This window comes from Aegilops tauschii, chromosome 1 (assembly GCF_002575655.3).
Source record: "Aegilops tauschii subsp. strangulata cultivar AL8/78 chromosome 1, Aet v6.0, whole genome shotgun sequence".
In the NCBI taxonomy this organism is placed as follows: Eukaryota; Viridiplantae; Streptophyta; class Magnoliopsida; order Poales; family Poaceae; genus Aegilops; species Aegilops tauschii.
In genome coordinates this window covers 155,482,806-155,503,172 of record NC_053035.3, presented here as the reverse complement: position 1 = coordinate 155,503,172, position 20,367 = coordinate 155,482,806, and positions in this window count along the sequence as shown.

Genomic DNA, 20,367 nt, shown 5'->3' with positions numbered 1-20,367 from the left:
TTGAGGTAAGATAAGGATATTTCATAACTGATGGCCTATATTTTGCCACTTTTATCAGAAAATTAAGTTTAGTACTATACTTGTGCTCCCTAATTGACATGCCAAATCTTACATTGAAGGCAAAGCTTGTCTGTTATTGAACCAAGTGATGAAGGGGAAGAACAAGCGGAAGAAAAACAAAAATCAACTCCCGGTGCTGTAATGAAGCACTGGAACTGTGATGACACAAGTAATGATATAGTTTTGCATCTTAATTTATTGCTATGGCTGGAACGAGAAATTGTTTTGCCACTGATTTGATGCCACTCTTAATGTAATATGTAATTATCTCTACTTGTGCAAACAGGGATCTTCTTTGAAGATACCATATATTTTAGTGGAACTACACAAGAAGATGTTGGAAACATTAAACTAATCGAGGAGTATATAGTAAGCATGGCCACCACCATAGATAGCAACAGATGGTTCTGGAGAAGTGCTTCATATGTATGCTCTACACAATAAGCCTCCTGACAAAGGTTGGTACTCGCCCACTGATTTCATCCATATGATTGAGCTTTGTCATCTCTATTGGTGTTGTGCTACTGTTTAGATACTGTCATGAAAAAGTGGCATTTTCCTTGAGAAGTGCTTCATCTGTGCTGTTTTAAATATTTCCTTTCCTTTTTTTCGAGCAAACAGGGATGCTAGCATTTAGTAGTCCTCTTGTCTTTGCACAACAGGATCATCTTCCTCTGAAGAAGAATATGGAGTACGTGAAGTGACTAGTTCCGATTATGCCAGGATGAAGAAGCCATGTCTATCTTCTCATCAGAAGGAGCAGTTGAAGGATGGTTACATTACTCCCCACAAGACCAAACTAACTTCAGCTCAGAAGGACAGACAAATCTCCATTTTTTTGCTGTGATGCGCGAGTACAATGTTGTTCTCGGATTCTTTCTGGTGAGTTCCATTTTTCTAAAAGTGTGCTCTACATGGACAATGTATGTGCCTGTTGAAACTGTCAATTCATAGTACAGTTTGCTTTATACTAATCACTTTTTTGTATTTGTGCAAACAAGGGTGCTCAGCTTGATTTCAATGGGAACTGCACAAAATGTTCATGAATACATCGAATCATTCATTTCCACCACAAGAAAGGAGGTGCCGATAAGTTCAAGGCGTTGCAACATATAAGGGCAAAATCATACAAGCTACGCGCGAATTTGGTTGATTTTGGTGGAGCTGCACAAAAAGAACAGCTGGCTTATTTAGCACGAGGTGCCATGTCAATGTCCGAACTGATGGCAAACCCTGCCCATTCCACAATCGTAGGCATTTGATATTTTGGAATGGGACAACCTTGTCAAATTTTGCTCGTTGATTTTAGCAAGACATGCGTTTGATATTTTCGAATGGGACGCCCTTTGCTGTCAGCAGCGTCAATCAATTTTTTCTTTATTCTTTAGTTGTGAAGTAAATATTGCCTCTGACATGTGAGTCGCTGAGATGCATAATCATCGATTGTTTTGAATGTTCTCTATGAATTGCCAGGCCTGTGTGTTTGATTGCAATGTACAGAAACTCTAAAAAGCTGCTCAAACTCTTTGTACTCCTTCTGTTCCTTTTTACTTCGCACATTGTGAAAGTGCATACTTTTTTTGTATAAGATTGGTCAAAGTAGAGATACTTTGACTGCAGACAAAACTTGTATGCATGACTAGAAAGGACCGGAGGGAGTACATGTGAAACTGCTACAAACGAGGTGATCACCCTGGGAATAATGCTAGTACGTATTGTTTTGCATGTTCATCCAATGCCAGTGATACAGGAATTCGAACTAATCGAAATAAATTCATTCATACACGGTCGGATTTCATATAAACATGCCGGATTTCATTACATTTCATACATTCTTCAACTAAAAAGGGGTGCGCTGGAGGTATAATTAATTAACTGAAGCTACCCACCTGTGTCTCGCTGAGCCAAACAGAAGCTTCAGTGACTTAACTGCAGGTGCAGTTGCGTAACTGACATGTGGCCTGTTGGGCCCACGTGTCAGTCAGCCAACTGCACTAGCAGTTAAGTAGAAGTAGCATTCTTCTCCAACGCAGCTCTCCGACTCCACGTCACCGCCAAGAAGCTAACCGGTCGTCAATGGTCAACCCGCCTAGCTTGGCTTCAACCGGAGGGTAGCAGCGGTGGCCTTACTTGGACCCGAGCGGCGGCGACCTACTGTGTTCTACTCGTCCTCATTTTCTGTGTGGCGCGGCCTCGTTGGCAGCGGGGCGGGGCCTCGGCGGAGCCGGCGATGTCCTCTGTCTTGTTGCCGGCGGGCGGCGCCTCAGCGGAGCAGTGGAAATCCTCCCCCATGTTGCCGGCAGGGTGGGGCCTCGGCTGAGCCGGTGATGTCCTCTCCCTCGTTGTTGGCGGGGCGGGGCCTCGGTGGAGCTGGCGGTGTCCTCTGCCTCGTTGTTGGCGCCGCGGGGCCTCGGCGGAGCAGGGCCTCGTCGACGCCAGCGGAGCGGGGACTCGTCGGAGCCGGCATTGTCCTCTGCCTCGTCCTCGGTCTCGCCAAACAGCGCCTCGCCCGCTTCATTGCCCTCTTTGCTAGCCCCTTTGTAGGCGGCCGTAGCCTCCGCCACCCGCATGCGGTACCGCCAGCGCTCGAGGCGGCCCTTGTGGGCGGAGCGGTACGAGTCGAGCAGCGCCTCCTGCTCCGCCCGCTCCACGGCGATCTGCTCCTCCGCCTGCAGGTGCTCCTGGAGGAGATGGTGGTTGTAGGCGGCGTCGGCCTGCGCCTCCCGGAACTGCTCCTCACGCATCTGCCTCACCCTGTCCATATATTGGGCATGGGCCTCGCCGATGGTCATGGTGCAATGCACTGGCGAGGATGCGCGCGGAGGAGGGGGTTGGCGCCGGATCGTCGACTACCATGTTCTCCATTGGGACGTCGTCGTCCTCCAGCTGCCTGCCGGCCAGCCGGTCGGCAGCAATGGCTGCCATCTCCTTGTGGTCCGTCGTCCGCCCGTCCCGAAGAGCGCTAGAGCGCGAGGAAGCCATGGTGGGCAGTAGTGGTGTGGACAGGAGAAAGGGAACGGATGCGGATGACTGCGGCTATGGCCGGCGCAACAGTTTATATAGCAATGGTGGCCGGGTGGAGGGACGGACGTGTGGCACCGGAGTAGCCGCCTCGGCAACCGCGTATCATTAATGTGGGCGGTAGATGGATGGACGGATGGCACTTGTGTCGTTTGAAGGCAGAGCAATCGCCTGCACTGGGAAGCGGGGCGGGCGGCGCTGACTGTTTCGGGCAAAAAGCGCGCGCGGGCGAGGAGATCACTTTACTTGGAGAGCATGACAATGGGGACCCACCAGGTCCATAGCCTCACATACGCAAGTGCCTCCTTATTATATATATATAACTATAATTTATTTTGCTTCCTCCTGGTTTCCTGACATCACGGTCCCACACCATTGTCAACTTATGTAGTAGTCAATAAACGAGAGAATTGTACAAGAAGCGGCCGACAGCTGGGACCAAGCAGCTCGAGCAGTATTTGTGTTTTTGAGGTGTGAGCACTACAGAGTTTTTTGATGTTTAGCCCAGATATTAATTTTTCTCCTCTGAACAACAACGAAAACATCGCTGCAGGTATTAACTGGGCGGGCTGTGGCCCGTCTAGCCCAGGCCCGATATCCAGCCCAGATATTAATTTTTTTCAAGCTGAAAATGGCTAGCCCAGCTATACTTTTTTTAGGAATACCCAGGCAAGGTCAAGTTGTTATTCTCCGCCCCGCTGGGCTGCAAATCTTTCCTAGGAGGGATGCATTAGGCTTAACAAGAAAATGGGCTTTACGAAATAATAAATGGGATGTAATTATAAAAACTGGGCAGTAACTATTAAAAAATGCACCAAACACGTTATTACTTTATAAAATATTATTTTTGGATATTGAAAATTTTAATTTCATTAATTGTTGCGAGCGCAATGTTTCGTTGGATTTTTACGTAATATAAATTTATATTGAAATTGTATTTAATCTGACTAGAAATTTCGGGATAAAAATATTTTGGATCCCATCAAAATGTGGGAAATTTTATTGAATTCTGTTTTGAATGGTTGGTTGAAATGGGCTGTATTTTTAACAAACTGTAAATGGGCTGTAGTAAATTCCATTAGAATTCAAAAATGGGCTACACATTCTTACAAATCTCAAATGGGCTATAAGTTCTCTTCCACACACTTCTGGCCTTACTAAGTTGACGCGTCCCCTAAAAAAACAGAGTTGACGCGTATGCAAGGCTTTGTCAACTTATAGTCAACACACGGTTCTAGCAGCAGTGGCCCTTGGATGTCCATCCATCGGATGTCGTGCTTCTTCTTCAATCTCGGATGTTCTAGCTTCACCCGCCCAAAAAATGATTCCTCCCCCTGACATCTGGGGCGCACCGTTTCGGAAGCTGACCTGTGGGCCTACTAAGTTGACGTACCAAGGGCTTTGTCAACTTAGTCAATATAAACGATTCTAGCTGCAGTGATCGTACGATGTCCATCCAACGGCCGTCGTGCTTCTTCAACCTCTGGTCTTCTTGCTCCAGCCGCCCAAAGCAGCGCCAGTCGTGCCGCCTGCACCTGCCTCCCGTGGCCGGCTGTGCTGTCGCGGAGGCCTCACCGCCCCCTACTACTCCCACCGCTGGCCAGGCCATCCCTCCACTCACCCACACCCCCTGTTATTCTGCGGCGACGGCAGCGCAGCCGAACCAGTGAACCCTCGTACTCCTCTCCGCGTGTGCATCCACTGCCGTGTCTTCCCCGGCTCCGCGTCGTCCCCTTCCTAGGCCTCGCCGTCGTCCACCGCCCTGATGCTCTCGGCGCGGCGTGGTCAAGGAACAACTTCCATCAGATGTGGACTGTACGTGGGGAGGCTGACAGCTGGGTCCACGGCAGCCGCAAGGAAGTGCCTCCTTATTACGCGCAAAATAATTATTCCTCCACCTGACAGCGGGGACCCATCGGACGGGCCACCGTATTTCGCGAAAAATGATTCGCCCCCTGACTGCTGGGACCCACGAGCTACATCTTCGCACGCAAGGAAGTGCGTCCAAAAAAAACGATTCACCCCCCTGACTGCTAGGACCCACCAGCTACATCTTCGCACGCAAGGAAGTGCGTCCGAAAAAAAATGATTTGCCCCCCGACTGCTGGGACCCACCAGCTACACCTTCGCACGCAAGGAAGTGCGTCTGGGCAAAAAAAAAACGATTCGCCCCCTGACTGCTGGGACCCACCAGCTACACCTTCGCACGCAAGGAAGTGCGTCCGGGCAAAAAAACAAAACGATTCACCCCCCTGACTGCTGGGACCCACCAGCTACATCTTCGCAGGCAAGGAAGTGCCTGACAGTCGGGACCCACCTGGTCGAAGCGTACATAGCGTTGTCATTCTGGCCGCGAACGTTTACGTACATACTGGTCGATGTAGAGGCACGCACGTGTCGTAGTAGAGGCGCACACGTGTTGTAGTAGAGGCGCGCACGTAGCATGTACACGTACGTACAGCGGCCAGGGTGCAAGAAAGAAAATACGGCCACGTATGTGTACATACGGGCAGGGTCTCGAACGCCTACTCGCGCATACGTACGGCCAGGGCTCGTGTACATGGCTGGGTCGGAACGGAGAAACAGCTTCGTCGTCGTGTTCATGGGGAGGCAATGGAATGCGTCGTGTTCATGGGGAGGCAACGAAATGTGTCGTGTTCTTGGGGAGGCAACGGAATGTGTCGTGTTCATCGGGAGGCAACGGAATGCGTCGTGTTCATCGGGAGGCAATGAAACGTGTGGGAGCCAACCGGCTGGGTCGGAACGGAATGCGTGGTCGTGTTCATCGGGAGGGCTTGGACGGAACAGGCGATGGAAACGAGGCCTGGCGTACCGCAGAACGGAGGAAACGGACCTCCTACGTTCGGAACGGGCCCCTGTTGATCGGGAGGGGTGTGGCGTACCGCAAAACGGAGGAAACGGACCTCCTACGTCGAAACGGGGGTCCTGTTGATCGGGAGGGGTGTGGCGTACCACAAAACGGACGAAACGGACCTCCTACGGTCGAAACGGGGGTCCTGTTGATCGGGAGGGATGTGGCGTACCGCAAAACGGACGAGACGGACCTCCTACGGTCGAAACAGGGGTCATGTTGATCGGGAGGGGTGTGGCGCACCGGAAAACGGACGAAACGGACCTCCTACGGTCGAAACAGGGGTCCTGTTCATCGGGAGGGGTGTGGCCTACCGCAAAACGGGACTCCACGGGATACTGTTCATCTCGAACGTCGACCTCCTCCAGCCTCCACGGGCTCCTGCTCATCCAGCCTCCACCGTGCGCTACTCCACCGGCTACTGTTCAACCACCCCTCCACGGGCACCCCTCCACCGTCTACTGTTCATCAGCCCTCCACACCACGGGGTCCTGTTCAACCACCCCTCCACGGGCACCCCTCCACCGTCTACTGTTCATCCAGCCCTCCACCACACCACGGGGTCCTGTTCATCCAGAGGCAACACCACCGCTCACTGTTCATCCAACCCCCCCCCCCCCCGCAACGCTCACTGTTCATCCAATCGATCGGCTTCAGTTAGCAGCAGTAGCGAAGGAATCGCTCGATCGGGTCCAGTTAACAGCCATCGATCGATCGCTCGGGTTCAGTAACGCGTAGCCTGCAGCGCAATCGCTCGGGTTCAGTTAGAGCCAAACGCCTCGCTGGGGTTCAGTTAGAGCCAATGCCTCGCACACACGCGCGTACGTGTACGAGAGAAACGCGCATCGCTCGGCCCCCGACCTCCCACCGTAACCGGGAACTCCCCGAAATTTTCCTCCCCCTCGCTTCTACCACGGTTTTTTCCGTCATGGACGGCCCAAAGAATGTCATGCAGCTGCGTCTCCGGCCCGCCCAGGACGAAAAGCCCATTTTCTGTCATGATTTTTTGTCATAGAAGTAGGAGCCCACCACATCTATGATGATACTGGGTTTTGTCACAATTATCGTCATAGAAGTGTCATATGTATGACAGAAAAAAAATTCGTTCGGCCCAAAATGTCACGGATGTGTCTTTTTTTGTAGTGATTGGCAGCTGGGAAGATTTGGAAGATGCCTTTAGAGACAACTTCCAAGGCACATATGTCCGGCCTCCCGACGCCAATGATCTTAGCCATATAGTCCAGCAACTCGGAGAGTTAGCCCGAAAACTCTGGACTAGGTTCTTGATTAAAAAGAATCAAATCATTGATTGTCCGGACGCCGAAGCCCTAGCGGCCTTTAAACATAGCATCTGTGACGAATGGCTCGCCCGACACCTCGGCCAAGAAAAGTCGAAGTCTATGGCAGCCCTTACCACACTCATGACCCGCTTTTGCGCGGGAGAAGACAGCTGGTTGGCTCGTAGAAGCAACAGTACCAGCGACCCTGGCACCTCCGAAGCCAGAGATGGCAACGGCAGGCCATGACGCAACAAACACAAGCGTCGAAGCAAAGACTTGATCGGCCTTGGAAGAAGCCATTCAAAGGAAACATATGTCACCGAAGATATCGAAGGCACGGATGTCAACGCCGGATTCAGTGGCTCTAAACCCGGTCAGCGGAAGAAGCCATTCAAAGGAAACAGGGACAACCCATCCAATCTAGACAAAATACTTGATCGGCCTTGCCAGATTCATGGTACCCGCGACAAGGCTGCAAACCACTCCAACAGAAATTGTTGGGTCTTTAAACAGTCCGGTAAGTTAAATACCAAACACAAGGGGAAAGGGCCGCCAAGTGAGGACGACGATGAGCCCCGCCCACCGAACACAGGGGCAGAAGAAATTTCCGCCTAAGGTAAAAACAGTGAATATGATATATGTCACTCATATTCCCAAGAGGGAGCGCAAGCGTGCACTAAGGGACATCTACGTCGTAGAGCCGGTAGCCCCAAAATTCAACCCCTGGTCGACTTGTCCGATCACCTTCGATCGTAAGAACCACCCGACCAGTATCTGTCACGGAGGTTCGGCAGCCTTGGTCCTTGATCCAATCATCGACGGATTCCATCTCACCCGAGTCCTCATGGCCGGCGGCAGCAGTCTTAACTTGATTTATCAAGACACGGTCCGCAAAATGGGTATTGACCCATCAAGAATCAAGCCTACTAACATCACCTTTAAAGCAGTGATACCCGGTGTAGAAGCCCGCTGTACGGGCTCAATAACATTGGAAGTAGTCTTCGGTTCACCGGATAACTTCCGAAGCGAAGACTTGATCTTCGACATTGTCCCCTTCCGCAGTGGTTATCACGCACTGCTCGGACGAACCGCCTTCGCTCGCTTTAATGCGGTCCCGCATTATGCTTACTTAAAGCTCAAAATGCCTAGACCCCGCGACGTTATCACAGTCAATGGAAACATGGAGCGCTCCCTCCGTACAGAGGAGCACACCAAGGCCCTCGCAGCCGAGGTACAGAGCGACCCTATCAAGCCGAAAACTCCATGGCCATCAATGGACACTATCAAATGAGTCCGGTCTACCCTGCAGAACGACAGCTCGGTCCATCCAAAGCTGGACTAGCAATTCCGCCTCCGTTAATCCCCCCATCTAATCGCTGCATATGTACCGCGCGTGCATAACTACGCACTGAAAATACCTTGTGCAAGGACGGAGGCACACGGAGGACAAGGTCCACAATGCGGCTTGGCCCTATTCGGACCTTAATCTTCTTCTTTTTCTTCTTCTTTTTTTCCCTTTTCTCTCATATTTTAGGTTATTTAAAATCTAAATCACTTTTCAGTGGTACAATGGCCCTTTCTGAGGCCCCTTCTATATACACGATTGTCGATCCTCTCAAAGGATCCTACACCAAGCTGAAAAGCGGCGCAGACGTGCAGCAGGCTGTCCAAAGGATCTTCAAGCCCACCTTTTTATTTTTTTATGACTTGTATGCAGCTTTCCCTTGTTTACAAATTCTCGGCATGTAAAATAGCGTTGATGCTTATGGCATCCTCTATAAGAGCATGTTTCAACGTATCAATCAGACTATAATGGAAACAGCTTTGTCCAACCCTATTCGGCATTAGTTTATTTCATAATATGTATTCCCTCTTCACGTCAGATTGGCATATACACCTCGGCATGATTTAAAATGCCAGGGGCTCTATTCGGCCACATATATTTTCAAATATCAAAAGTCTGAACACTTCTAGAGTATACTGCATCGTCTCGAATACTGCATTATATGCATCGGCTCCGAATCATGTCTTTGGTCAATAGTTGGATTGCCCAGCTCCTGTATTTACTACCTTACGTTTCGCTTGTTCGGCTAAGGTAGTAAAGGGAGAACTACTGCAATTGTGTTTCCAGTTCGTCCGCTCAAACGCCTTAGTAGAGAAAGCCGAATACTAACTGTCATGATGCGGCGAGAGCTGGTCAGCAGTTCAGCGACTTGATATAAATCTCTTGTGATTTTTTCCATCTTATACGAAGGACTGGCCTTCATACAGTCACGCGTCTAAGGCTTCCTAATTGGGACAGACGCATACACATCAGGGGCTAATCCTTAGCCCCACCGTCAAACTCCTATGGCTAAGTGAAAGTGATAAAGCCGCATAGTCTAATTGCCTAGTTCGCTACGCAGACACCTCCTTTACGGGCCAAGACGTTGGGTCAAGAGTGATCATGCGTTATTCTGAACACCTCCGTAGTATCTATGTGGGGGCTGAAGCCGACGATTGGTAAACTCTCAGAATTAAAAACGGCCACACAGGAGGCAAATAATTTCAGAATAAAGGCATAAATATATTACAAAGCCTTAGTTCACAACACAACCTCTGAACAAATCTGGATACATTTACTCTAAGATGATATCCTTTGAGCATTGGCCCTCTACTAATCGGGCACCCTCCAGGACATCGTCAAAATACCTCTTCGGCTTGCGGTGGTCCTTGCCTTCGGGTGGGCCCTCGACTGCCACAGGTAAATGATTCGGGTCGGGCAGCGCTGTCACCTCGGCGTACCGACGTACTGACGTGGGGTTTCCTTCGTCACCTTACCGACATACCGCGTCACCTTGGCTGGACCGGGGGCGTCGCCACCTCTTCATCAACCTACTTCGAGGACTCCGACATCATCAGCCGACCAGCTTCGTCAGCTCGGCTGGACCGGGGGCTTCTCCTCAACACGTCAACCGCTCTATGTCACCACTTCATCGAGCCGAGCTCCTTCCTCGGGCATCTCGGGAGCGGCTTGGGGGCTGGAACCTCGACCCTCCGCAAGCTCGGCCCGCATCATCTACACCGAGCACATTAACCAGCTAAGTTGCTTTCATGCTCAACTTTTTCAAATTTTAATCTGTGTTTGGTTCAACCAAACATTATATGTATGTTAAAATATGTTAGTCAAAAACGAGGTTCGTTAAAAACCACTTTTCTTTGTCCGTGTTAACTAGGGCTCTTAAATTTATATGAGTCATTTTATAATGTATGTTTTTCTTCTTAGTCGTTGCAAAGTCTTTTTCTACCGCTCCTTTTTCGACTCGAGTGTATGGTCGATAGCCGGATAGCCTGGTTTCTCTCTAAAGCCGCTCCAGTTTAGTTTGTTAAACTGTCCTTGGAGAACCACTCCGCCTTCGGGATAAGGAGGTTGAAGCCGAAGGCTGGCCTACTTGAAGTTTTGAGATCGGATGTGCCATGTTAAAGCACGACAGAAGCACACAGAAAAATTTAAGACCAATTTCGGATTGGCACCGAACACTTGATCTAATTCGGATGTCAAGTTTTTACTGAAGTTTTGGTTTTCCAAACTTATGGCACTTTTAACATATTTGTGTGTTTCCAGCATAAGTCTCACAGTACGATGTCGGACACCTTTAAAGCTTCGACAATATCAACGTGGATGTCGGTGCAACAAACCCTGGGTCTGTTGCCCAACTGTGCACAGGGACGAGATCAAGGTGAAGCTCCAGCTTGAGTCAGGGATTAAAGACCCAAGAGATTTGAAGAACCAACATGCAGCTCAAAGAGACCAAGATCAAACCAGAGGAGCAAGATATCGGCAAGAGAAGGGCCTCCCTTGCAAGCAGGCGAGCCCGGCAAGGGGCGAGGCCACCACCAGAAGCAAGCAACCAAGACTCCCCGCCAGGCTTCTCAAGGGGGTTATACCACCCCGCCAACCACTCAAACACGACTCACGTCGTCAATCAATGCGGTGTCAAGCCGCATGGTGATTAAGTGGCAGCCATTCGCCACATGGCAGCCATTTCCTACAGAAGAAACCCACAGATGACACCCGTCCTGCCACGTGTCAAGGGAACAGGCGCGGAGCTATCAAGATAGCCCGGCAGGCCTTGTCGGGCAACCAGTGATGTGACACTAAGTGGCGCATTTAATGCACCCTATCAGCCCGCAGAGTTAGGTATGAGCATTGTTTGCTATCATATCTGTGGATAATGACCACTTTGCCACTGTGGTGACCCCTTAATCTATAAAAGGAGGCCCATGGTACTCGTAGGAAGGGTAAGAAAGTTGATGAACCCAAGCCGCCGTACGCGCGTAGTCACTGCAGCCCCTGGGCGAACCCTGTCGGGCAAGTGTACTACACATCACCACGATCATTCCACCATCAATCCACCAAAGCAGGAGTAGGGTCTTACGCCTCACGGTGGCCAAACCTGGGAAAATTGCTTGTGTGCTCTGTGCCGTGCTGCCGTGCGCTGATCTGCTCTTTGTGCAACGCGACGTCCCCCCGCCGAACCAGCAAGGGACCACCCGGTCCCATAGGTGGCCGCGGATATCCTGCGACAGCGGATTACGACTAGAGTCGAACCCACCAAAAGCCAAGGTACTCCATGGACTCCTCAGCAAAACATTCTCGGATATTGCATTAAATGCATCAGTTTCGAATTGTGTCCTCGGTCAATAGTTGGGTTGCCCGGCTCGCGTGCTTGCCTCCTACGTTCCGCTTTGTTCGGCTATGTGTGCAAAGGGAGAACCACTGCGATTGTGCTTCCAGCTCAAATGGTTAAGCGCCTCAGTGGAGAAAACAAAAATTAACTGTCACAATGGGCATAAACTGGTCAGCGATCTAATGACGGTGTCAAACTATAGATTGATAGCAATTACCCCGTGTTAACCGATGGGCCTTTCATAGCATTGGCTGAAGTGTTAATGGCTAGACTTCGGTCAGTGCCAAACACAAATCCGGGGGCTAGTAACGGGCCTCCCAACTTTAAGCTCCTATGACTAAGTGAAAGTTATAAAGCCTAGATATCTGATTGCCTTGTTTCCGCTAACACAACCGCCTCCGGGCACCGAGACGTCGGCTAAGGGTTGTCTTGTTAGTACGGAAACACCCAGCATAGCATATACAAAGGGGTAGAAGCCGATGATGAGGCCACTTTCAGATTATAAACGGTTGCAACGGAGTCAAAATAAAAATATGTATCATCAGCGTTTGTATTCAATATACGAGCGCTGCCTTCCGTAATTATCGTTATAAAGCCATAAATATGCATCAATTTGACTTAAGATTTTGGCCAAGATGGGTTGCCTGGCTCCTGTGCTTACCCCTACATTCTCGATTGTTCGGCTAGGCGCTAAAGGCAGCACCTCTGTGATTGTTACTACCGTGTCATCCGGGTTAGTACCTCATACTGGGTGAAGCCAAAAGCCCATCTTAAAGGATATAATTGGTCGGCAACGATGGAAGTGAAAATTTTGGTTCATTGGACCATAGAGTTCGGGAACTTTCCCCAAACTAAAACCTCAATATTTTCCTCCCACATTGATCGGAGGTGAGGTTTCATGATCATGGTCAGCATGAAAACCCAAAGAAAGGAACCAATAGCAGGACTATTTTCTTGGGAAGATGTTTCTTACGTTAAATAGTATTATAATATCTCTCTCTGCGTATCTTTGTTTATATAATCATATGACCGGATTGCCTTGTTTTCCATAAATCTTTGCCCTTATAACGGCTTAATAAAGTAAGAAAACACTCCTCGGCTATTGGCCGAGGAGGTTGAAGCCGATGGTTGGTCAACAAAGTTTCTACAATGCAGATCTGAGCATTAATGATGTAAGGGGCTCACGGGGGTTGAACCACCCCGCCAACCACTCAAACACGACTCAGGTAGTCAGTGCGGTGTCAAGCCGCAAGGTGATTAAGTGGCAGCCATTCGCCACATGGCAGTCGTTTCCTACAGAAGAAACCCACAGATGACACCCATCCTGCGACGTGTCAAGGGAACAGGCGCGGAGCTGGCAAGATAGCCCGGCAAGCCTTGCCGGGCAACCAGTGATGTGACACTAAGTGGCGCATTTAATGCACCCTATTAGCCCGTGGAGTTAGGTATGATAGCACTGTTTGCTATCATATCAGTGGATAATGACCACTTTGTGTCGGATTTCGGGTTCCGGCAAATCCCTCGAGGTTCGAACACTGGGGTGCGCATGAAGATCTCTCCCTTCCCTAGCTCACCTACTCCCCACGATCCCAAGGCTCAGCGCAACAAACTCAAAGAACAAAGGACAGAGGGTTTATACTGGTTCGGGCCACCGATGTGGTGTAATACCCTACTCCAGTGTGGGGTGGTGGATTGCCTCTTGGGCTGAGGATGAACAAGTACAAGGGAAGAACAGCCTCCTGAGGAGAGGTGTTCTTGAGCTCGGTGAGCTTGTGTGGTTGAGGATGATATGAATCCGGTCCCCGATCAGTTGCCTCCTACTGTGGTGGCCAGTCCTATTTATAGAGGCCCTGGTCCTCTTCCCAAATGTAGGCGGGAAGGGATCCAACAACGGCCAAATTTGAAGGGAGACAACCGGTACAAGTTATCCTGACTAAAGGTGGTCTTCGCCTGCCAAAGGCTCTGGTGGTGACGCCGTCCTGGGCTCCACGGTGACCTCCGTCCTGCCGTCCTGCTGGTCTTGGTCTCGTTGCACCGATATGGAAACCTTTTCTTGATGCCTCGGGACTCCTCGCCTGCGCTTGCCTCTTTAGCACCAAAGAGGAAACGAGTACACTGCGTGCGCTGGCGCCCGCCTGGCCTTGGTCGTCATGGCTTGCGTCACAGGAACCTCGCGAGGTGCCCCTTGCCTTGATCTCTCCGCCCCTCACGAGCCAGCCTGGTGAGGCCGCCCCCGAGGAGGTCTTGTGTCGTTCTCCTAGCGAGGCTTGGCCCCTCGCGAGGGTCTTGAGTGTTTGCTGGTGAAGATGGGCCATACAGGGCCGCTGGTGGAGCCACGCCGTGGGCCGCGGGCAGGCAAGTCTGGGGACCCCCGTTCCCAGGACGCCGCAGTAGCCCCCGGGCCCAAGGCGCGCTCGGACTTGGCTTCGAGGCGAAGCCAAGGGGAAAGTGCAGAGCGCCGCGGGCCCCAACAGCCTGCGGCCTCGGTTGACGCATGGCGATTGATGGGACCTAGGCGTCTCCGCTTCCCTGTGCTGCCTCGGCAACTGCCCGACTGGCAAAAGGCTAAAGGCTGGCGCGGGCTGCATTTGCCTTCATTGCTTTCCTTCTTCTTGCTCCAGATCCCCTTTCGTGCTCTTCGCTTCCAGAGACTTTAGATCCGCCCAGATCCTCCTTCAAGCCTGCTGCCAATGGCACCCAAGAAAGCTCGGGCCGCTCCTCCGTCATCCTGGTATGAGCCTACGCTCGACGCGTCAAATGTTTCAGAGAAGAACCTTGCCGCCGTGCTCCTGATGACGGCGGATGGTGATGAGAAGAGGAAGACTGTGCTCTGGGCTGGCTCCGCCGAGCCGGAGGCCTCAGGCAGCACCTTCTACCCCTTCTTTATGAGCAGCATCGTCGCTGGGTTGGTTCCCCCATTTTCCGACTTCTTCTACTCTGTCCTCAGCCATTACAAGATCCACGCCCTCCATCTTCATCCCAACTCCATCCTCCTCATGTCGATCTTCGCCTCCTACTGCGAGGCGTATGTTGGAGTGATGCCGTCTGTGGCACTGCTGCACCACTTCTTCTTCCTCCAGATCAAGTAGGGCCACTGCTCGGGGTGTGTTGGCTTTGTTGCAGCTAACAAGACCAATGCGATCTCGAAGGCCGGGAAGAAGGCCGAGGGTTTCAGGAGCAAGTGGGTCTTGATGGACGCCAAGTGCTCCCACCCCCGGCTAGTGCTGCCAATGGAGATGCTCGTGTCCCAAAAGGGGTGGCTTTGCGCGAAGCTCCCCGACTCCCGGGCGGTGCAGGTGTTGGAGAGGATGACCGCCTACATGAGGCCTGGTGACTCAAGGGCGGCGAAGCTGACAGGGGCCACGATCGTCAAAGAATTCATGATGCAGCACGTGGCTCCCCTTCAGGCGCGCCCGCGCCCCTTGTGGAAGCTTGGAGACGAAGGGGATGACTTCCGCCTGCGCCCGGAGGCCCTTTCTGACGAGGAGTTGTGCTCGGCCCTCCGCTCCTTGATTGGGGACGACCAAGGGTACCTAACGGACTCCTTCATTCCCTTGTTCTGCCGCCCAGATGGGGCGGAGGCTGCCTCCGCCATGCCCGTCTTCATCGGGCGTGGGCTTGTGCCGCCTGCACCCTCGAATGTCTTGGTGACGACGACTCCAGTGGACGTGTCTTCCGACGAGTCTCGCGAGGAGGAAGAGGAAGAGGAGGAGGAGGAGCGCGACTCGGAGGCGACCCGCGTGTTGGAAATATGCCCTAGAGGCAATAATAAAATGGTTATTATTGTATTTCCTTGTACATGATAATTGTCTATTGTTCATGCTATAATTGTATTAACTGGAAACCATAATACATGTGTGAATACATAGACCACAACATCTCCCTAGTAAGCCTCTAGTTGACTAGCTCGTTGATCAATAGATGGTTATGGTTTCCTGACCATGGACATTGGATGTCATTGATAACGGGATCACATCATTAGGAGAATGATGTGATGGACAAGACCCAATCCTAAGCATAGCACAAGATCGTGTAGTTCGTTTGCTAGAGCTTTTCTAATGTCAAGTATCATTTCCTTAGACCATGAGATTGTGCAACTCCCGGATACCGTAGGAATGCTTTGGGTGTACCAAACGTCACAACGTAACTGGGTGGCTATAAAGGTGCACTACAGGTATCTCCGAAAGTGTCTGTTGGGTTGGCACGAATCGAGACTGGGATTTGTCAATCCGTATGATGGAGAGGTATCTCTGGGCCCACTCGGTAATGCATCATCGTAATGAGCTCAATGTGACTAAGGAGTTAGCCACGGGATCATGCATTACGATACGATTAAAGTGACTTGCCGGTTGTCGGGTGGTTGGCGCGACATATGCCAAGGGATGGCTTATCATTGTGGGAGCCAATAAAACGTCGCCGGTGCCTGGAAACGGGATGAGGCGAAGACATGCACGCCGGCGAATCTTACCCATGTTCGGGGCTCTCCGAGGAGATGACACCCCTAGTCCTGCTCTGCGGGGTCTCCGCATGATCACTAGATCGATAAAGAGTAGCTACAATCGCTCCTAGAGCTGTTGGGATCAAGGGAGAAGAAGAACAAGGCTAGCTCTTGGTTCTCTCTATCTATGGTGCGTGTGTGTGTGCTATGCTTGGAAGCAAAACATGCAGAGGTGCGAACCCTTTGCATGGGTGCTCCGGGGGGTTTATATAGCCCTACCCCCCGGGGGTACAATGGTAATCCGACAGGGAACTGGCCCCAGCCGTCAGTGTCTACGCCTGCCGGCTTCTCCGCCGGCTGCTGGGTCCCGCCGGCTGCTGGGTCCCGCCGGCTGCCGGCTACTCGGTCGACAGGCCGGCCCCACCGCCTAGGGTCTTGTCGGCGGCTGCTTACTATAGCCGCGCCTCTGATGATGAGGGCTTTGTCGAGGTAAGCGTGGCTACAGTGATCCGCATCGGGGGCTATCACTGTAGCCTCACCTCGTCTTGTCTCCTTAATGGGGCTCCTGCTTCGAGGAAGGGAGTCGCCGGCTTCTGGAGGCCGGCTGTGCTCCTGGCCGACTAGGAAAAAGCCGGACCGCCTTCACGCCTCTCTCTGGCTGAAGGGGCCCTCGGTCCTTGGGCCGTACAGGAGGGGGTCGTGGATGACGTCGTAACTGGCGTGGCTACAGTGCCCGGCCGCACGGGGGACATCCCCCCCGTACGGCCTCCTGTAGCCATGCCCGCCTCGGGCTTAGGGGGTCGTGGGCTGCACTGTGGCCACACCCCGTCATGTCGCCGTTATGTAGGAGTGGTTATGGTCTTGGCCGGCTTCTAGGAGTCGGCGTCCTTCTTGGCCGGCTTCTTGGAGTCGGTGAGGCTCGGTCGCCTTCCGGGAGCCGGCTTTAGTGGTAGCCGGCCGGGGAAGGCGGCCCAAACGCTTGGAGTGCTTGAAGGCCCAAAGGCCTGATAAATTTTCTGAAGAGCCAGGGGTAGTCGGTGAGGCTACCCGTGGCCAATTACTCCGACAGTAGTCCCCGAAGCTGATTGGGCTTCGAGGTGGAGTGGGGTTCGAGAAGCTCGATCAGCTTCCTATCGTGACAAGCCGGCAGCTAGGAGCCGGCCTTGGTGTAGGCGCGCCGCCCTTAGTCGAATTCTTCTGGAGTCGGGGAGCGGGAACCCGCAGGCTCGTGCACCGGGCCGCGGGCCGGCCTCGGGCCGTTGGCGTGCCACATGGCCGGAAAGCCTGCCAACCCACACGCATGACGGGACATCGCCGCAGGGAGGGGGCCCGCCACGTCCGCGCCCCGGCCCAGGCGCGGATCCTTCGTATCCCGAAACCGCCCGCACGATCCGTGCGGCAGTTTCGGCTCGCGCTTACACGTAATAAACGCGAGACGTGGGGGGAGTGGGCGCAGTTAATCCCACGTCCCCCCCCCCCCCACGTCCGGCCTCTCCGGCCGCGTGAGGCTATAAGTAGGGGGAGGTGGAGGGCGGCAGACCCTCGCACGCTCCTCCTACTCCCTTCGCCTTCTCGCCTTGCTTGTTCTTGCGACAGCGCCTCGCCGCCGCGCTCTTCCTTCGCACGCTCCTCCGCCGCCGTGCTAGCTTCCGCTATGCCTCCCCACGTTGAGCAGCTTGGCGGGGATTGGGATGGCTCCATCGTCCACAACGACCACATCGACTTCCTCCGCGACACCCGGCGTCTGCCCAGCAAGGACAAAGTGGAGGTCCGCCTCGCGCCGGAGAAGGAGGTCAGGCCGGCGCCGCAGGAGGGCGAGCGGGTGGTCTTCCGCTCGCACTTCCTGCGCGGCTTCGGTCTGCCAGTGAGCGCTTTCTTCCGCTCCTGGCTGGACTTCTATCAACTCCAGCCGCATCACCTCACCCCCAACGCGGTGGTGCTGCTATCGGCCTTCGTCACCCTGTGTGAGGGCTATCTCGGCGTCCTCCCCACCCTCGAGCTCTGGGGGGAGTTCTTCCAGTCGAAGCTAGGCACGCGTGTGAGGGGCGTGCCGGCTCAGACCGGCGCCTTCATCGCGTCGCGGAGATCAGGCGCCGACAACCCCTTCCCGGTCATCACGCTGATCCAATCGGTGAAGAAGTGGCAGAAGTCATACTTCTACGTGCGGAACATCGCTCCCCGAGGCGACTACCTCAACCTGCCGGCTTACGTAGCCGGCCCGCCGGCGGGGAGGCTGCCCCAGTGGTCCTTCCGGGCGGTAACGCTGTCGCCGGGAGGAAACGCCGCCATCGCCCGCCTGCGGGTGATGGTCCAGTCGGAGGGCCTGACGGGGCCCGACCTTCTGGCCGCGTTCGTCACGCGCCGGGTCCTCCCGCTCCAGAGCCGGCCTCATCTGATCTGTCAAATGAGCGGCCAGCTCGATCCGAGCCGGATGTGCACCAAGGAGATGCCGCAGGCCGACGCGGCCGACATGGTGAACTACCTCGCCAACTGCCAGCTTCCCGACGACTGGCAATTCGGCAAGGAGCCATACAGCCGCGCTAATCCTCCGCCTACGGTACGCTCCCTTTCTCTTTTTCTCTTTCTCTCTCTCAGCTTTGTCGCCGAGTTCCTCCGGGCCGACTCTAACTCCGTCGGCTCGCTCTTTTTGACAGAGTCCTCTGCTTCGACCGGTCGGCGGGGCGGACGCGGAGCGCCGTTTCGTCCCCGACCGGACCGAGCACGACCAGGAGGACCCCGACCTGGGGGCAGTCCATATGGAGGACGCCACCGAGCCGGCTGGCGGTGAAGCAGGCGGCGCCGGGCTCTCCGCTACCTTTGAGGACTGGCCGGACAAGGACGAAGCCGAAGCCGTCCCGCATCGCCAGCCGGCGTCCGGACGCGGCGTGGGCTCCTCCGGCGCGCAGCCTGCTCGGGGTAGAGGCGAGAAACGTCGCGCCACCCAGGGCATGTTCGGTAGCCGGACGAAGAAGCCCAGGGGTGGGGCGGCGGCCACCAGGCGGGAAGAGGCGGCCGCGAAGGCGGCTCGCTTCCGCAAAGTGGTGAAGCAGCCGGGGGCTGTGTCAGCGTAAGCTTTCTCTCTTTCTGTGTATTCTCCTTCTTTCTTTTCTTGGGTGGTTTTCTGAACCTTTGTCTTCTTTTCTTTGATCAGAGCTCCACTGCCACTCGAGCGGGCGGCTGCCGGCTCCGTTGTCGAGTCGCCAGGGGGCTCTGGGAGCACCACCCGCCGCGTAGATCCCCGCGCCGCCCTCCTGGAAGCGACGGAAAGGAATGCGCGGGAGGTGCGGGAGGAGCAGGAGGCGCGGGAGGCGGAGGCACGGAGGGCAGCCGCCGCCCAGGCAGCTCGGGAGGAGGAGGCGGCGAAGGCGCTCGCCGAGGCTGCAGCCAAGGCCCAGGCAGAGGCCGAGGCCGAAGCGGCGGCAGGGGAGGCCTTGATGGTCACCCCCCTGTGCGCCATGGCGCCCGGGGACGCGGATCCCTCGCCAGGGGGAGCCAGCGGTTCCCAGCCGGGTCTGGGCGGGAGCGGCGACGATGTCATCTTCTTGAGGGAGGCGCCAGGGCCGGCTCCTCCGACTAGGGCGGCCCAAGGCGGCCAGACTGAGCCTGCGCCCGCACAGTCGGCGGAAGGCGAGCCGTCCGCGGGAGCTGAGGTGGCGGTCCAGGTTCCGCCAAGCCGGCGCGCAGGGAAGGCCGCGTCGGAGCCGCAGAAGGCGGCGTCGGAGCCATGGCCGTCCGTGGGCTCCAGCTCGTCAGCCCGAGACGCGGAGGCGGCCAGCGCTACCTTCGGGTGGACGCCAGGCGGAGGGACAGCCGTGGTGAACATCGCTGCATAAGACGTCCGGACCCGGCTCCAGGGCCAAGCCGCGGCGCTGAGGCAGTTCACCGACGAATTCCTCGCCACACGGGCAGCCATTCGGGTTAGTATTCTCAGTTTTGTTCTTGGTTTTTCTTGTGGGGGCGCGTCAGCGCACCTACTGGGTGTAGTCCCCGAGTTCCGAGTCGACTGCTGAGCAGGCGGCTTGGAAC